This window comes from Corvus hawaiiensis, chromosome 15 (assembly GCF_020740725.1).
Source record: "Corvus hawaiiensis isolate bCorHaw1 chromosome 15, bCorHaw1.pri.cur, whole genome shotgun sequence".
NCBI classification, from domain to species: Eukaryota; Metazoa; Chordata; class Aves; order Passeriformes; family Corvidae; genus Corvus; species Corvus hawaiiensis.
Window position 1 is genome coordinate 1,568,913 of NC_063227.1, and position 17,716 is coordinate 1,586,628.

Sequence of the window (17,716 nt, forward strand, 5' to 3'; positions counted from 1 at the left end):
CAGCATAAATATCTTATTGCCAGTGAGTGGCTGGGGCCTCAGTGCTGATGAACATGGAATTCATCTTGCAGGGGTGATGTATGACCCCGTGCTGATGTTTTGCCTTGATGAAAATGCCTGGGAGAGGCAGGGACTGACTTTTATATTTGCAATAACACAGGCCTTAAAATATGGGCCAAGATCTTCATTCAGTGAGACTGATGTCCATCTATCATCTAATTTATCTGTTCCTTTCAATAAATCTGTATTTAGATGTACTTCAGGGTATCTTTACTGGAATTAAACAGTTTTTCTACCCTTGAAGTAATTTTGACGCCTAGTTTTGTTAAAATATGGGTATCTCTGAGGAGAAGAAAGTCTAAACTCTCTGTCTCGCTGCTTCTCTGCTCCCAGAGAAGTTGGAAATTTGTATTCCTCCTTCCTAGCTCAATAATTACCCAGTCATTCCTTTGCTGAACTCCTTGCAGTAAAAATAATAATGCTAAAGGGCAGAATTCCTTGGAGAAGGATTGCAAATGGACAGAAAGCTGCTTTTGGTGCAGGGTTGAAAACATCAGGATAATAAGGAAGCAAAGGACAAAGAGGAGCTCTTTGCTGTGCAGGAAGGGAATGAAAGAAAGAACTTTTGGGAAAATAAAGCAAAAAAGAACCAGGACAGTGACTTCTGTCAGATCTTCCAATGTGCCAGTCCTTAAAGCTGTAAATCCAAGTGCGAGAGGGAATTTTGCACGATCCCAAAGTCCGGAACTTCGGGAGAGAAAATGCCCCTTTTGTGTCTTTTCTTCCAAGGGAATCTGGACCCTCCTGTTGAGGAGTGAACCAGAATATTCCCTTTTCTCGTTACTAACACTCAGCTTGTGATCCAGGGGTTGAAGTGTTGCTGCTGCTCCTCCTTCACAGCAGAGTTTGAATGCACAAACACCTCGTCACACTTTAAATTATGCATTAGTGGTTTCACACTCCTCAGAGCAAATTAAAGAAGCACATGCTACTCCATCTTTTAGAGATGAGTGTGAGAGAGAAACAAATTAATTTTTCCTTTTCAATTCAAAATTTAAATGAATTTTTTCAGTGCTACCCTCTGTGCATCAGTTGAACTCTCAGTAGCCAAAACGCAAACTACAGGTGGAACTGTGAGAACTTCAAAGAAAAGAATTAGTTTGCCTTGTATTTTCTGCTAAATGAACACTGAACTCTTCTTTGAATTAATGTTAAATATTCATGAATCTGTTATTTTCCCCATATTTTGTTCTTGTGAGAAGCCATAAAAATCTATAAGCAGCCTTTATTTCTCCAGAGAAAAATCAGGTGAGAGAAAACATCTGTTTCTCTCTTTCTCCTGTCAAGATCTGGAATAATTATATCAACTATTTAAGCAACTGGGAGAGACCTAATTCTATTTAATTCTAATTAAATGTGCATTAGGTATGAAAGCGAACTGCACTGTGCCATAGTGGAGAGCAGGGTAGGGGAACAATGGGAAGAGCTTTATTTGGTGGAACTAAATTGATCCCTGCTGCTTCCCATATTCCTGAGCTTTACCAGAGGGATGTGGGAGATGTGGCTGCTGCTTTTCCATGTGGGAGCACAGAGCCCGAGAGCGCAGCTGGGTCTGGAATCACAGCAGGGCTCACGCCAGGGAAATCTCCTGGTCCCGGGATATGGCAAAGGAGAGAAGGAAGAAAATGCAGAGCACCTTTGCAGGTCTCGCTGGGATGATTTGACTGCCCTGGCAGGTGCAGCCTGAGTATTCGTTTTGGGTTCTGGGATTTAGGAGCTCCAGAGGGTGTGAGCAGCTCCTGGGATCTGGGCTGAGGTGGCCCCTGAGCTGCAGGGATTGTGTGGGTCGGGAGCAGCTCCGAGTGCTCCCAGGGCTGGATCCATCAAAGGCAGCCATGGATTTGTCATTTCCCACATAAACCACAGGGCTGGGATCCAGGCACCCCAGAGAAGGAAGGGCCTTTTCCTGGAAAGGTTTCCTGTAACCTCCCGAGTGTCCACTCTGGGAATCTTTGCCAAGAGCAAAGCCCAGCAGTGCTGCAGATGCTCCAGGCCTTTGTCTAACTGAGATAATGAGAAGGATTTTGAGGGAATGTACATTTTCTACACGCTCGTTCCAAGAGTTATTCTTGTCAGAAGTCACCATGAGTCAGAAATAAAGGTGAGCTAAAGGCAGCAGTTCTGACCCGTCAGGAATAGCTGCATTTCCAGAGAGTGTTTGCAGGATCATTCCAGGAGCTGCTCCCCACCAGCAGCGGGCAGTGCATGATCCGTGTCCAGCCAAAACCACCTGTCCTGGAGGAAACCCCATCATCTTCGTAATCTGGGGTGAAAAGAGCTAAATGCTGGAGTACTCTGAGTAGCTGTGTCCAGGGAAAGGGCAGAGAAACACCCGAGAGCTCCGTGAGTGTAGCTTGCACGGATCTGTCGGGAGTATTGAGGGACAATCCATGGGAGGCCTTTGGAAAAGCTGGATGCCCCAATGGCTGTGGTGCATTGCAGTTACAAAGAAGGATGAGACACTTAAGAGCACTCTCATGGTTTCAGATGTTGCCAATGATTTCTGGTCCCTGCGTTTTTTAATGATATAAAATACACGTTTCAAACAAACAGGAAATTGTCCTTTAGGAATCATCTGTGGCTGAGCTGAGATGTGAGGGGGTTGCTTGGATAATTTGTGTCCCCACCAAGCAGTGCTTGCGCACACTTTGTCCATTCCAAGCCCATTAGGTTGATATTTATTGCAATTAAGAGTGACGTTGGTGACTCCAGCACCACACATTTCCATCAGGAACAACAGCCCGGGAAGGCAATGACTGCTCCCAAGTCAGTGATGCCAGATGAAGTCATTGCACTTGTCCGTCACTCTGGCACCACTCTCCTGATTAGAAACTTGCCCTTTTTGGGTAGGAACCACCCAACAGCTCTGGGCCTTAAGGATGTTTGGTTGTAACCAGAAACTTCTCCAGTAGTTGGGTAAAAAAGACCTCACCTTAAAGGGCGTCTGAGGAAAGAGCTTCCTGACCTACATCTGCCAGGAATCCTGCCCCAGCTCCGTTCCTCCTGACCCTTTGGAACGAGCAGGAGCATTTGCCCGTGATGAAGATAATGGGAGAAAATGTGTATGAGAATGAGTCACTGAAATTTTTGTTCAGAGTGCAATATCCAGCATCCCCAGAGACCTTTATTTATAGCCTAAGCAAACTCAACAGAGTTGCAGGAGGACAAATGAAACTGTAGGAGAAGCTGAAGTAATGATAACTCCAACAGGCTCTTTCCATCACAAATTAAGTGAGCACATCAGGGTAGTAAATCTGCAGAAGACCTCTGACAGTTTTATCTCTGTGGAGCCCTGAAAGACCTTCTGGAATACACGTTGGAGAAAAGGTTTCATTTCATGGTTGCCTTTAGTAGATGTCTAGAATAGAAACAACTGCAGATCTGGAGAGTGTTCAGAATAATTACCATGGTCTGCATCTCATCTTCGTGTCTGTCCTCAGTGCTGCCACCTCAGCACGTGGTATTGCCATAAATGAAATATATTCATGTATGAAATATATTCAGGGACACAAAGTGTTCACAACTGCAAGAATATGATCAGAGTTCGTGTAACAAGCCTGTCCCTCTCATCCTGACTGTGAGCACAAGTAACTGCAGTCGGAAAAGAGATCCAGGACTTCTCCAGAGCTGATGGAGGAGGGACAAGCTCCTGTCATGTGTGATATTTAATGTACCAAAAGGCTCCCAGGATGATGTGAGTGATTTGCCTGTGTCTGTATGCAGCAGGAAGGCACCATCGAGATAACAGCAGCACAGATGCATGGAGAATATCCCAAATGCCAGCACATTCCCCACCCCGGGGCTGGGATCTCCTCTGGCCAGACCCGTTCCCTGCTCCCCCAGCTCTGGGTGTGGTGTAGGACCCAGCGATGCTCCTGGGCATGGCATGGCCTGAGCAGATGGGAACTGCACCCCGAGCTCCTGGGATGGGCCGCTGAGTGGATTTAGGCAAGTCATGTCCTCTCCCAGTGCCCAGCTTTCCCGAGGAAATGCTGCTGCCTGTCCTCTAAATAAAACACCTTCAGCCATTCAGCTGGAAAGCAAGAAATCCAATATATCCAAACCATATCAGTACAAGCTGTGAGGCAAATATAACACAGTGACAGCCAAGCCTTCCCCCTTCCCACATGCACACAGACATCGATTCCCAGCCGCTCCATACAGGGCATTTTCTCCTGGTCATACTCACAATCGGCATTCCTGTGCTCCTGCTGGAGGGAATTTTTCACAGAGCCCTCTGTGCACATGAACAGTGCCAGCTCTGCTCGGCTGAGGCTGCCACAGAGAGAGCCCAGCACTGCTCACACACAGATGAGCACCGGGAGCTCCAGGGATGTGCCCGGCTCCTGGTGTCCTTCAGCCTGGAAACACGGAGCAGCTGGAAGGGCAAGCTGGGAGCTGTGGGGCTGCTCCTGCCGGCTGTGCCAGCAGGATTTTTGGGGTGGATGGACGGGTGGGTGGATGGATGGAGGGGCGATTCTCCTGCCGTGCTCTGCACGTCACTGTGAGCTCAGTGCTGCCGAGGAGGGGATGCATCTCCAGCTGCAGGGCTGGCTTGCAGGGGGAATGCAAAGTGCTCCTTCCAGGAATGAAGGGAACTTCCAAGGAGGCTCTAATTGAGATTTTTTTTTCACTTTTCTTGCTGGATTGTACCGTAAGAAATTTCCAAATGCCTGAAATGTAAACTGTTCCTCAAGCAAATAATTTAGAGGTGGTGATGGGAATCTTTCAGCAGAACAGATTTCCATTGATTTCGCTGAAGTATTTCCAAATTCTTTAAAATTATTTGTAATCCACACTTTCCATTGGAACCTGGAAAATTTGCCAAACTTTCTCTTGCTGTTACATGGCAGGAAGGAAGTTGTGATTAGATTCAGGGAAGTAAAGGCCCACCAGAAACAGCTCCATGACACAGTCATTCCTTGGAATTCTGGGTCAGTGTTCGGATTCCTCCTCCCCCGTCTCAACACTCCACTGCTCACCCATATGGCCCTCATATTTCACTCCTTTCCCATGGTTTTCAAGAGATTCATCCATCAGTTTTCTCCTTTCCCTGCCTGTTCCTGGCTCTGTTCTTTGCTTTCAGGCAGGTCCCCAGCTGTAGATGCACCTTCCAGCAGGAGGATGAGATAAATGCCAGAATGAGTTGATATGGGATAGTTCAATGTTTAGGGATGAAAAGTAGGGCCTTGTTTTCCTTTTAGACTGAAGAAATCATAGAAAATGTTTTATGGAGTTTAAACAATACTGTGGCCATGGCATTGACCTCACTTGGCTTGATAGAAAATACAAACTGGACATCCCCAAAATGGTCCTTTTCCTTTGTGCCCCCCCAAAAGATACATCCCAGGCTGCTCTGGGCTGGTTTGGTGGCTGAGCCATCCCTCATGCCAAGGGGACCGCAGCTGATTGACCCTTCGAGCTGCAGGGAAAGGCCAGCCAAAACTGAGAAGAAATTTCACAGGTTTGACCAGTGCTGCTGGGAGAGGTGCCTGCAAAAAAGCTTTTGGATTTCTAGTTCACAGGGCTGTGAGAGGGAAATGTTCTGATACAGAGCACTGGGATGGAGAAGATTTTGGCATCTGCACGGATCAGGACGTGATCCTCTGGAAGTGTCACCTCTGAGCTGTGCCCATTCCCATCACCTGCCTCTGGACGTCCTGGCCAGACCATGGGGTGACTCCACAGCTCCCAAGGGAAAAATCCAAGCCCTGGGCCTCTCTGGGAGTCTGGAGCTCACTGGTGCTGTGGCAGCCAACAAAACCAGGTGCCCTTGGGCTGAAATCATCAGGGCCTCACCACGTTGCAGAGCAGGAGCGCTGGTGCTCGAGGGAGGAGCTGTGGGGCCAGGGGCAGTCGGCACAAACGGAGGCTATTGAAGGGCTGGTGCCAGAACCCCCTGCCAGTGTCATTCCATGCCTCTGTCCTTGTCACTTCTCAACTGGCTCTTGCCTCCTTTCCTAAAGCTTCCAACTCTGCTTGATGGAATTAGTGCAGGTTTACGACGCCCCTGAGGCTGGAGTTCTCCAGACGTTGTTTCACTGTGGGTTTTACCCACTCTGTGCTCTGGTGACTCCTGGGTTCTTCCTATGACTTCAGTCAAGGCCTGGCTGCCTCCAGCTGCTTTAACCCAGCCATGATTTATGTTTGATGAGGAGATTGAGGCTGCAACTCTCAGCTTGAGCACTGCTATTCCTGCAGATTTCTGCTTCTGATTCATCGCTCTCCTCACTTCTTATTCCAACATTTATGGATTGAGTAATGGGCACGATGGGTTTTTACTCAGATGAGCTCTCAGCAGACTTAACAGCACAGATTTTGACGGGGGGGGTGGATGTTCTGGGTTACATCTAATAGCAATTTAATGAATATTTTATTAAAATAAACTTAGTTAGTGTTTTGTGGCTGCCTGGAGCAGTAACTGCCTACAAATCTGCGGTCAGGAAAGCTTCAAGCTCATGGCAAATTTCCTGTTCCTAGAGCAGGATCTTCTTTCTCAGCACCATAAGGCTACAGGGACACATATGCTACTAAATGCTCGTGCTACAAGTGAGAATAGAGCGCACGACTGTGAGGAAAAGCATTTGGTTTCTACTGTTGATCAGTGAAAATTCAGCACAAAGAAACCCTGTACTGGTGCCAAGACAGCGTCTGAGAGAAGTGGAAAAGCTTCCAAGCTTTGAGACTTTCAGAAAATTCCACAAATAAAACCCCACATTCCACTTTATTGAGGATGCAGGACTGCAGTTTGGGCAGAGGGGTGTTTTTCTTCCTGAGCATGGCCTTGGCATCCAAATGCCTCCAGTCCTGATTAAAGAAGCTTTCTTGCAAATTGATGTATTTTTAAAAGGCTTTCTTGCATCTCCCTGGTTTGCACACAAGGTTTGACATTAACAGGATGAAAAGCCCTTGCACCTTTCCACCTCCCAGGCTGTTCTGGTCTGGCTGTGTTACTGACAGTAAAAAACTCCACAAATTCCCTTTGAGTGACACTTAAAATTACCAGGAGAATATTGGCAGGGTGATAACTACAGACAAAAGTAGGGGTTCCAAGGAAGAGCGAATTAAGGAGGGCGAGGTGGAATGAGTTTTCCCTTTGATGGATCTGTGTCTCATCTGCAGTTCCAGCAGTCACAGTGGGAGTTTTCACTCTCTCATAATTGTGTGGCAGCAATCACATTTTCTTTTAGCACAAACCTTCATCTCCTTCAATTTTTCAAGTTATCTATGTTAAACTGAGGAAAAACAGGCTACTAATTATCAGGAAGGACTTGGAGTCAGGTCTAGGATCAAACCTGCAGCCCTATAAAGCTGTTTGCAGCTGTGAGGGAAGTCCCACATTTCTCTGTGCTCCAGTTTAGTGGATGTGAGGATTGTCACAGTCACAGAACCCTGGCAAAGGCTGTGGAGAGAAGCTCTGGGGTGTGAGAACCTCCTCATGTTCTGTGCTTACTCCAGCTCAAACAGAGGGAAGGGCCAGGGGTGACAGCAGGGAATGGGATTCTCCTCTCCAGGGAACGAGAGCCCGAGGAGAGGGCTCAGAGCAGCCCCACACTGCTGTTCCCACCGCAGTTTCACATCTTCAGAACACGGGAGAGCAGCATGGAGGGGATTTTAGCCAATGTTTGCACATGGAGCACAATGAAAATAGGAAATGAGGAAGTGGTGGCAAACCCTGGAAGGGAAGAGCGGCACTTTGGAAGGCTACAAACCCTCCTGGCTCACTCCACAGCCCAGCAGCTGGGGATTAGGAAAGGTTTGCCTCAAATTCACTCTACCTGGGGAGGCAGCTGAGAGTCTGGCACCTGAGGCTGTGGTCAGGCTGGATTTGGGGCAGGGTGGATGGGCTCCCTCATGGGGAAGCACAAGTGTTGATTCCTTTTTAATTTCAGCATACTGTGTGTATTCCAAGTATTTTCCATGTTCCTGCTGAATTTTTGGAAGGCTGATTTCACTTTCTGCAGGAGCTGTGTTCCTGGACTGGGATATCCCTGGCTGAGGGATGCTGGAGGGGCTGATCAGGGGCTGCTGTGATGCTTCCTGCAGGCACCAGACACTGAGGGGCTTTGGAGAGGACAAACTTGCTGGGGGAGATTGAAAATATTCCTTGATAGCTTGGAAAACCAGCGAAGTTATCAAGGAACTCCTACTGGGTGAGGGCTTTTTGACTAACTTGTTGCTCCTCTGCCACAATCTCCAAGTTAGGAACTGCTGGACAGAAGGACAGCCTTGTTTTTTTTGGGAGAGCAAGTAGCAGGAAAATCATCTTAGCAGAACTTCCCTGGGTAAATAATTTTATTTATTTTTATTAAAGAAACCCTACCATAAAAATTAGCTATAATTTTGTCTAACATAAAGAAAGAAATGCCACCAACATCCCCCTTTCTGGAGGAGCCATCCATTGTATTTAATGGCAGAGCAGTTTTACATTCCAGCACAGGAATTTAATTACTATCTCCTTTTCTAATTAATTTCAATACCTTTAATTATAATTTCCTGCAATGGTCAATGCTTTGGACACTTCATATAATTATAAGGGATTGCAATGTGATTTTGCATGAATGAATATTCACTGGTTACAAGAATCTCAATCTCTCTTATTATTAAAATGTTCCACAATCAAATTCAGTGACAGCCTAAAGCTGGGTTGCAGAGCCATCATTTTTCAGGTGACTGAAGAAAGGAGAAGTTTGGATTGTTTTGCAGCTCCACCTCTGTTGCAGCAGGAGATGGACAGCTCAGGAGTCTGTTTTGCTCAGTGAAACGGAAAACATGAGAACAGTAACCCAGAAATTAATTAGAAATGGGCTGAGACCTAAGAATGAGCCTTGAATTTTAAACATATTGGATTGGAGGGAACGAGTAGCTCCTACTCATCTTCTGGGTTCAGATAAAGAGGGGGAGGGAAAAGGGCAGGGAGGGGCTGGAGTCTGAGTGTGGAGCAGCACTTGGCAGGAGGAGCTTGGCTCAGCCCCCCGGTGTTTATTTGTGAATTGAAGCAATAATTGATGTTTCTCCAGTTGCACAACTGCTCTGCATCTCTGTGTTATAAATTCAGGGCAGCAGAGCAAAGCTTTTGGTACTTACAGGTACATAAATCCACTTAGGATAATTCTTGAGATATGTTTTGCTGCTCTGCCTCTTGTTTCTAAGAAGTGACCTAAAGATGTATTAACAGGGAGCCCTGAAATGGCAAAGTGAGGCTGTGGCAGCCTCTGGAAGTTGCTGGGGTTTGTTTTGGTGTGTGGGGGTTTCATTTGTTTGTTTTGTTTTCGGGGGATGATCCACTGGTTAGGTTTGTTTATCTCAGTCCCCAGGCTCAGCTCTGTCCCCTGGGTGTTGCACCGTGCGTGGGTGAGGCCTTAAAAGCCCGAAAGAAGGAAAAAGAGGCTAAATTTGTCAAAGTGCAAAAAGAAGAACAACAACACAGGGGAGAGCAGTGAAAACGGAGGTTCTCAGAGATTCCTCCTTAGGATTTTATGTTGGGAATGGTGCAAAGGTTGCTCCTCATCCCGACCTCCAGAAGCAGGGCTGGATGAGCAGGGCTGCAGTTTTCCTTATGGGAATCACGATCCCCCTCTCCCAAAGCACTTTGGCTTTTAGTGGTGGTTCCATGAACAAAGAGCTGCTCTGACAGGTGCAAACTGCGTCTGCAAATAGACCTGGCCTAAGTTAGACCTGGTTTTGTAAAAACGGGAGGTCTGCTATGAGAAAATGTTGATAAATCTGAATTTATTTCCAACAGTGATGACTTTCTAACAACAGTAAGTGTTTGCTGCGTGGCTCTGGAGAGTTTCCCCAGTGGTTGTTTTTCACTCGGGAGCTCAGCTGACTCTGTACCAGATCCCACAGAGAACTTGTTGGCATCTTGTGCTTGAGTTTATGGCTCCCTCATGTCAGTCAGTCTCCAGTTTTTCCAAGTTTTAGTGGAATACCAATAAAATATGTCTGAAACCAAGTTTGGCATATGCAGTGAAAGGGTGTGAGAACAAGGTTATGTTTTCATGAGAACAAGTGTTCTCCTATGAAATAAATAATGAGGACAAACATTGCATTAAAAAAAGAGAAGAATTTATTGAGCTGGAATTGTGATCAGTCCCAGGAAAAGCTCTTTTTTTTCCCTCTGTTTTTTAAAAAAATATTTAATTAATTGCTGGTAAATGACTACTTGAAAGCAGTACCCAAATGTATATCTGATTTCTTGCATGCAAGTATTGATTCAACATTTGTTGAGTCACATTTTGCACTTTGCTCAAAATAGATTTCAGGTTTATGTGGAAATTTACAGCCAATTTCCAGCCAGAATGGTTGTTCTTTCTTATAAAACATGCTGATTACAATTACAGACATGTATTTATACAGCCATGATCCACATTCTTCCTGATGAGCAGGGAGGTGAACATTCCATTCATGGAAACTCAATTATTTCCCCATTCCGTTCTCAAGTGCTGGGCCACAAGAGTTTTCAGGAAGGAGCTCCCCATTCCTGCTGGAGCCCAGTTTCTGGGACAGGGAATGTTGGACCTTCCCTCATCCTGGGATGGTTCTGGCCCAGGAGGATCTGCCCTTCAGGGGGAAGTACTGGAGCTTGTTGCAGTTCCAATTTTATGAACAGCAAACGCTGTTCTTATGCTCTGGTTTAAAGCAAAAAGGGAGAAAATGAGAGCCCAGTTCTGGTATCTCTGAAATGGGAGGGAGATTCCCTTTGGAGAGGTCGGCTCTGGGTTGTGTCACCTCAGGAGGTGTTTGGGATGCAGCATCCAAGGTGTCCTGTTGTCCCCTCTCTTTGATCCCTGCAGAGGGATCTGAGGAGAGCCCTCGACAACCACTCAAGCAGAGGCTGTTCCAGAGAATCCTGGAATATCCTGAGCTGGAAGGGACCCACAGGGATCACCCAGTCCCACCCCTGCCCTGCCCAGACCCCCCAACAACCCCAGCCTGGGCATCCCTGGCAGCGCTGTCCAAACGCTCCTGGAGCTCTGGCAGCCTCGGGGCCGTGCCCATTCCCTGGGGAGCCTGGGCAGTGCCCAGCACCCTCTGGGGGAAGAACCTTTCCCTGATATCCAACCTAAACCTCCCTGACCCAGCTCCAGCCATTCCCTGGGTGCTGTCCCTGTCCCAGAGAGCGGAGATCGGAGCTGCCCTCGGGAGATGCTGTTCCCTCTCTCTGTAAACATCTCGTGCTCAGAGATTTGTAGCTCCAATGGGCAGATGCACAACTGGATCCTGGAATGCAGCTCCAGCCCAGCACTGGCCAGAGAAACTCCTCCTGTTTCAGCTCATCCCCTGAGCAATAGAATCCCTGATTTACAGCTCTGAGGAGGAAACAGAGCACACTCTGGCTTGGTGGAAGCATCTGTGGGACTGGTTTAACGTGAGGAGGGTTTATGGAGCCTGTTCACGCTTCTGGCTCCTCCCAGCCACCCTCTGGCTCTTGGAGAGGCAGAAATTTGGCACGAACCCTCCTGATGCACTGCAAAACCACTCTGGGCAGGAAATTTCCTTCACCTCAGAGGGTGACAGGGGTTTTAGCACCAGCTCTCCTTGTGGAAGGATATGAGCAGTTGTTTACAAGCTGGAGCATCAGAAAGCACCAGCACAAACCTGGAGATTTAACAGCAGAAGAGAAATTTGAAGCTGTTAAGGAAGAAAATCTGCTCTGGCCAAGCTGAAATCCTGTACTGAACTCGAGTTGGCTCCACATTGCAGCCCTGGCACGGGGGAAGTGCTGTAATTGCACCCTGCAGTCAGTGAAAGGCCATCTCAGCACTGAAGCAAGCTGATCATTTGCTTTTGCAGATAAATATAGATATTTTGGCCAAATTAAGATTTTTCTCATCATTCATGAATTTACAGTGTTTGAGCAAAGGGATGGAATGTCCTGCAGTTCTGACAAGGATACAGTTTCATAAGTAACCCTCTTGATGTGGATGAAGTGAACATTTTTGGAGGTTTAGGCAGGGTTTGGGGTAGCAGGGAATTTATTTGCTGGTTTTAAGGCAACCAGGTCTTTTATTTTCCCTCTTACCAATGGGTGGAATATTTCTGTTGGCTTCTCTGCTCTTTCCCCTTTCCACAATGAGGACCTTTGGCTGTAGGTGAGGACTTCTAAAAATGAGTAGGATTTAATTGCAGTAAGATAATGAATTGATAATGAAATGGGGAATATTCCATGAGCTGTAATTATGATTTATAATAACTCAGCATCTTTGTGCTGTCAATCTCTATCTCCAACACACACACAAATCTACCATGGATGAAGGAGACTGAGAGGGTTCTTTAGCACACGGACACTTTTTTCTGTTAAGGAATTGCCAATCTCAGAGGCACAGAGACAAACCAAAGATTTGCAGTGGAGGAGCTGCAGTGAACTGAAATGCCTCTGTTCTGTTCCTGTTGTTGTGCTCTTCTGCCTTCCCCATCCCTCCCAACTGTCTCCAGTGACACTTTGCAGTTCTTTTTTCCAGTCTTTGATTGGTTTTTTGGATTGTTTGAGGGGATTATTTGAATTTTCTTTTTGGCATGTGTTGCTTTTGCTTCTCAGTTAGGTTTATCTGACTGTTTTGGCTGGTAAGACACTGCTGTTTTCTCCCCAGATATTTTTACAGTGTCTGCCTCAAAAGAAATGCTCTGGGTCTCTGCATCAGGAGCTTTCTCAGCTCCTTTTAGTGACAGAATTCTGCACATCAACAATTTTTGAATGGCCACGTGACCATCCCAGGAGAACTAAACAGAACAAAATGTCTTAGTGAAAAGAATTTTTTGGAATTTAATCACCAGCTGCACACTGTAGATCAGTGAGGGGCATGTTCTTTTAAAGCACAAAACTTTAAAAGCCAAAGAGTGGCTCTGCTTCCAACTGCAGGAATCAGTCTGGAATTAGTGGACAGTGGCTGCCTGGTGTCCCACTAGTTTTTCCAGAGGGAATGTTCATCAAAAGGCAAAGCACAGTTCAGGGGCTGAGCACTAAACAACAAGAAACAGGAAATGAAATTATAAGTTTAAAAAACAAAACATCAAGATCAAAAGAATCAAAGAGCCCAAGCAATTTAGAAGAAGTGTCTGTGTGCAGATTGTCTGGGAGCAGCAGAGTTTCTAGAGGAGCACTTTACATTTACTGAACAATGCAAACGGAGAACAGAGAATATTGCAGCTCAGGGCCACAGGGAGCTGTTAAATATTGGCAGGTAAAGCCACCCAGTGGCTTCTGGCTGAGCAGAAAGCTTTTGGTGTAGGAGGTGTTTGGGATGGAGCTGCTGGCACAGGGACAGCAGGGATTCACTTCAGCCAGGGCTGGCGAGACAAGAAAACCTCCCCAGCTCGGTTCTGACCGAGCCAAGGGGGATCTGTCCCTGCTCCTCTCCCTGTGTGCCATCCCCATCATCCCTCTCAGCTGTCTCCAGTGACACTTTGCAGTCCTTTTTTCCAGTCTTTGGGGTTTTTTGATTGTTTGAGGGGATTATTTGAATTTTTTTTCGGATAGGTGTCATAGAAAGCTGCCCTCTCACTCTTTGTTTCTGGTCCAGTTGTACTAAGAATTGGTGGAAATAAGGAACTGTGGAGCTGTGCAGGAGCTAAAGATGCGCTGATAGTGGTGCTGGGACTGGGAAGAGTCTTCCTCTGCCTGTCCTGCTCCTGATATTCCTTTTTCACGCATGTGCCACAGGCTGGTGCTGGGAGATGCTTTGATCTGGCTCATTATGGCCAGTCCCTCTGGAGAAGTCCCCTGTGTCCCTGTCATGGGTTTGTTTTGTGGCCCTGGACACATCCCAGGAGCAGGGTGAGTGCCAAGGCCAAGGGGAGGGTAGAGGGAGAGGGTTGGGATCAGGAGCTGCAGGGGGAGAGGGAAAGGTTGGGATCAGGAGCTGCAGGGGGAGAGTGAAGCCCCTTGGCAGAGCTGCCCTGGGGCGGGGCTGGGGCAGAGCCCCACTATGGCCCTTGGCTGCTGCTTCCAGAGAAACAAATCCTAAAAAATAGGAACAAATTGAGCAATGTCCTCATGTCCCTCAAAATGAGGAGGATTAACCAAAAGTGTCTGAAATCTCACGATTTCTTCAGATAAATCCTAAGCTTTCAGAGCTTGTATTTAAAGTCATGAGGTCCCCACTTACACGCAGTTCCAAGAACTCCTAACGCATTTTTCCAACCCAAATCCCTTTTTTGGCATTGCCCCTCTAATTCCTTGACAACAGGAATGACAACAGTGTCATTGGGAGTGAGTGACAGCGGGACACAGGGAAGAAGGGAGGGAATATTTTGGTGTCACTGGCATGGAGCAGAGACAAGATGGGCTTTGAGTGAAGCAGCTTCAGAGGAGCTGCCTGAGCCCGTGAGTCCCAGCCACCTCCTGCAAGGCTCTGTTTACAGCATAAATTGGTTTTTTAAGTGATGCCAATTGCTTTGGAAGGGCTGCTACCTCACACTGTGCAAAAACCCCCACCAGCCCTCCCTGACAGCTTCTCCTCTTCCATCCCAAGCACACATCCTGTCCTGGAATTCCCTGGGCCTGGTGGATGCTGTTCTATCCCCAGGGTCACTGTGTGCTTTGGGGTCTGTCAGAGGCACAGAGTCCTTAAGGAAAGGATATTTCTGTACATTGAGAAGGGTGATGAACATTGGGCATTCCTGTTTAGCAGGGGGATTTATGTCCTGGCTGCTGTGTGGGAATTCTAGGGACCAATGAATTCATCCAGTGCCTCGTGGTGCCCTGGCTGTCACATCAGCTGCTTTTGTGGTAACTCAGCAGTGCTGAACCTCCTTGGTGCTCTCTGTTTGCAGAAATGTGGAATTCAAGCAGGTCAAAACGTGAATTTTTCATGTAGCTCAGCTGTTTTAGTGGGATCTCACTTGTGGTTAATGGTTCAGAGGTCCTGGAGAGACTCCCTGTCCTGCCAGGGCTCCAGGAGCTCCATCTCCAGCGCAGACACAAAGCTCCTGTCCAGGGATGGTGCCTACAGAGGAACTGATCTGATCCAGTGCAACAAAACTGAGCTGGATTTGGAAACTCCCCCTTTCCCAGTCAGTGCAGTGCCCCCCAGCTGGAAATTTCCAGACCCAAAGATGCACAGAGGGTTGACTTTTTTTTTGCTCAAATACACAGAATTATGTACCCAGTGCCAAAAGCCAGCCCGGAAATTGTGATTTATTATGTGTTTTCCAGGTTAAATCCAGAAAGGATAATGCTGGTTGATGTCAGATCATGCGGGGTGTAAACACAGAGATTTCTCTCTGAGGCTGCACTTGTTTGCTATCATTGAGCAGCAGTTTTCACCCTACCAAGCAGAGGAGATAAAGTAAAAAACCACCATTTCCAGCTTGCAAAAGCCCAGCCTATGTGGAATCAGCTCAATTATTTCAGCTCAGTCTGCAGGAAAAGCAGTTCCTATCTCAGAATTACAATGACACGGGAACGTGAACTGCAGTTTCTCTCCTTATTAATGCAATATAACAACAAAATACAACAACGACCATGCACCAGTTTCTAGGGCTATGAAATAACTCCTGGCATGATGGATCTTCAAACCTTATCTGGCTTTATTTCCTTATTTTAATACGGTGCCTTGAACTGGAAGTTTGTGAGATTGATCTTATTTGAGAGTGATAATACAGCAGATTGTCACGGGGGGAAATGCTTCTCATAACTTGTGACTAACTGGTTCCCAAAATCCAGGGACATTTTGTGCTAATTACTGAGTATTTACATCAACAATGCCAAACCCAGGCACTGAAAAATGAGTTCAGAACCCAGAAAATTCACAAAATGAACTCAAGCCACAAAACAAAAAAATCCCCAATGGAGGATCTTTTTTGCTTTGACTTTTTTGGTGCTTTGGGGTGAAAGGCTCCTCGTGTTTTCAAACCTTTCACCACAAATGTGGCCTCGAAACTTTGCTTTCCACTGCTGCTGGGTTTCTGGTGGGATCACCCAGGGGGGGCCTCAGGAGCCGTGGAATTTGTGAGGAATGACTGGATTGGGCTCCCCAGCAAAGGAATGTCCCCCATTAACCCCAATTCTGTGATGCCCCATTAATTAGGATTCTGTGATCCCCCATTAATCCCAGGACCAGCTGTGTCAGTAACACCCAGAGCCCAGTTCTGGGGTTTTTTTTGTTGCCTTTTAAACATTTTGGGGCCAGAGCAAAAAAGAGGTGGGATGGGGGGTGTCCAGGCAGGAATATGGATGTAAAGATAATGGAAAATCATCCTGGAGTACCTGGCCAGGTCTAGGAATGTCAGTTGGGCTGGAGATGTCGTGAGCAATCATGGTGTGCCCTCAATCCCCACATCCCCCTGATCCTGAGGGATCCAGATCCATTAAACCCGCTCTGAAATTCCATTTGCATCCCTCAAACTTATATGTGACAGCACAGACATGTTAATTATTGATAAATTCATTGTTTGGAAAACGTGGATTTATTTCTTCCATTCCCTTCCTGCCTCCTCCTGTCTGTGCTTTGGAGGTCCTGGCTTTTCTCAGGATATGAAGTAAATTAGGGAAAAATATTCTTGTAGTCCTGGGAGTCTGCCTGGAAGCAGGGATAGAAACCTCCCAAAATGTTCTGACTGATCCAGGACCTGAACTACAAAGGGCTCAAGGAAAACCTGGCAAACATCAAGTTTAATAATCCAGGAATTGAGGCTGCACACAGATATAAAAATGGAGAAGATTTTCTGGGGTTTATTTCACTTTTCAGCAGATAACAAATACTCCCAAAATTTGAGAAAATGCCCACTTTCCATCAGATTATAAGTATGGGAACAGATATATCATTCATATTTCATATTAAACAGTGTTAGATATAAAGTTATTATCAATTAAATTGTTCTTATCTTATTTTCCTGGTTGAGAAATAACTGCTGTGAGTGACGTAGCTGACCAGAAAATGCAAGCTTTTTAAAATGCACAGTGCTCTAAAAGATTTAAAAAATCAGTTTTGGTGGAAAATTTGCAGGTGGGGAAACAAAAAAAAAAATCAGTCCAAATGTAATGACTCCATCAAGGTAAACACCCCCAGGTGCCAAATGAGCCTGAGCTGCAGCTCCTGGTGCTCGGAAGAAAAATTATTGCAGATCAAAATATTGCTGCAACCTCTTAACATTTCCATAAAGCCACAGCTTAATTTACCAACAGCTTCAGCATCACAATCTCATTTTCCAAAGTGAAGCTGCGTTGTGTAGGGCTGGGGTTTGGTTTCTCTCCTCACTCAAATCAGTGTCACCGAGAATCTCCGCTAAATCTGGAAATTTGAGAGGCCTTTTTCTAAGAGGTATTTAAAAAGTTGAGCTGCAAAAGGTTTGGAGCCTCAACCCTGAGCACAGATAAAGGGTATTTTTAAAATATGCAAAGGATAAATTATAAAAATGAAGTAACACCACTGCTAAAAATTGCATTTCTTGATAAATAATATCTCTTTTAATCCCTTTTTTCTCCTGTTGATGAGTGATTTTTCCACTCCAATTCCAGCGTGTTGGGTATTTAATTTTACAGCATTATTAATGGGTTTTTAAATAGTTGTTCCTTTGCTTGATTTTCCTCCTCCCCTGCTCCCTTCCCAGGACATTTCTGGTGCTGAAACACTCAGGAGTTCTTTGCTTGTGCAGCAAGGTCAATTAGCAATTAAATACTGAGGCAAAGAGGGGGAAATATTTGTGGATC